Source organism: Sturnus vulgaris, chromosome 3, assembly GCF_052056855.1.
Source record: "Sturnus vulgaris isolate bStuVul1 chromosome 3, bStuVul1.hap1, whole genome shotgun sequence".
Classification (NCBI taxonomy): domain Eukaryota; kingdom Metazoa; phylum Chordata; class Aves; order Passeriformes; family Sturnidae; genus Sturnus; species Sturnus vulgaris.
In genome coordinates, this window is record NC_142245.1 from 115,005,703 (window position 1) to 115,007,859 (window position 2,157).

Consider the following 2,157-nt stretch of genomic DNA (forward strand, 5'->3'; position numbering starts at 1 on the left):
GTAAGGTTGGATGGGGCTCTGAGCAACCCGATCGAGTAGAAGACAATCTTGGTCGTGGCAGGTTGACATTTAGAGGTCCCTTCCAACTCAAAGTGTTCCATGATTCTATGTGTAGAAAAGTCTTCTTTTGAGGTTTACGTCTTTACCAAGTACTTAAATCAGATGAAGTTTGTCTCCCATTCATATCCTTCCTCTGCATAGGAGCCCCCCTCCATCCTGTAACCCTTATTGCTGCATAGGCTGGTCTCTGGTTCCCATGAAGTGAACGAGCTGTGCACAGAAATGGCACCACAGGAGCCACCAGTCCTGGCCCGGGGCAGCACCAGGGGCCTGTGGCAGTGCCTGGGCTGTGGCCCAGTGGCAGCAGGGCCAGCCAAGGGCAGATGAGGGACCAGCCCACGCTGCAGTGGCATAGGGGGCCAAGAGCCTCCTTGGCCATGAGGAAGAGCTGAAAAAAAAAGGTGACAGTACTGGCTGTGATTTTCCTAACCTTTAATTTGGCTCTGTCTCCCCAGGCAGCCACTGGGACCATGTCTCTGGTTATGGTCATCCTATGGTTTAGTGCAGGCTATGTCTGAATAACTACCTGGCTTTTGTTACCTGCTTCCAAAGAAAGATGGAGGCTTGCTTCTGAAATGCAACTGCACTTTTTGAAAACTAAAGCCTCCTCTGATTAAGACTTTTGAGCATAATTCAGATGGGGTTTTGGACTTGATACAGCATGCATATAAGAGGACATTATGCTAATTAATGTCTCAGCAGAGCTGTCCAATATAATCACCACCCCTTCCAATCTCTCTCATTCCACTATAGTTTAATGATAAGATTGACCTACTTAATTTTGAAGGCAGCTGGCTTTCACAGTCAAGCAACACTTCAATCAAGAAATAATGTCATGCTTAGTGCTAGTTTCATTACCACCATCAGAGTCACACAGCATCCCAGGATGACATTACCCCTCCACTTGCCATGAAGGTCACTGAGCAAGCACCTAGGACCAGACTGCTCCAGAAACTGGTCCCAGGCCATGGCTCTGCTCCCAAATACCTGCGGTGGCACAGGGAAACATCTGATTTACAGGTGATGCCACTCCAAGGAGAGTGAAGCAGTGGAAGAGCTTGCCTGGCACAGGTGTACTGTTTTTACCAATAGAGATATGATAAACTAATGGGATGTACCTGACACAGTGATAGGGCTAAGTGTACGACTGCAATGAATTAATTCCACATGCCACGCTCAGTACCAGACCCATTCCATGCGGGCAGAAATGACAAACTGCAGTGGATGTCTCTGTGTGAAGTGCACCCCATGTCACAGTTTCCTCTCAACAGAACAGCTCCATTTTTTTTGACATTTTGGCATTATTAAAGGAGCTCAAACCTTAAAGTTACTGCATTGCATAACTTGCAAGGAGGAAGGATAAGTGATCTCATGAAAATTACTGAATTATTAAAGACTTTTAACAAATCTTGGAACAATGGAGAAATCCTTGAGAATTTGGAAAAAACAAAACAAAACAACTGAACAACTCCCAAACCAAAATACATTTTCTGTCCTTCTCTAAAAAAAAAAACTCTCCAGGCCCCCAAAGCAAAGCTCAAGTGTGCCAGTACTTAAAAAAAGATAAGCTGTGTGATGAGTTTAAGTACAGGTTAGTCTGAAATCTCCCAAACACACCAACAACTGACATTAAAGGGCACCATAAGTAAGACCCAGCCAACATGGTTTCACAGAGAAAAGTTTTCTGTAAATATTATTCTTTCATTTATTACAAGTCTGTTTTGGTAAATGGGGCTGCATCTCCAGCAGTGTGGATAGCAGGTGACGGAGGCAATTCTGCCTCTCTGCTAAATTCGTTACATGGCTGCCTTAGCCTCACTACAGCAGGATGCAGGTGCTCTGGGACAGATTTCTCCCAAACAAGCAGTGGCCCGGCAGCAGTGCCCCCACCTCATACCAGCTTGAGCCAATCCAGCAAACAATCTGCTGTAACGACAGGGATGGAGCGTTGGAGAATGCTTTTTTTTCCACGTGTCATGTTACGTGGAGGAGTATGTTACTGAATTAACTATAAAACCCAAATGGTCACCAAGTATCCATGTCTAGAGAGCAGGTCTAGTTAGTAACTCATAAATGACAGGAAACAGGACTCTAGAC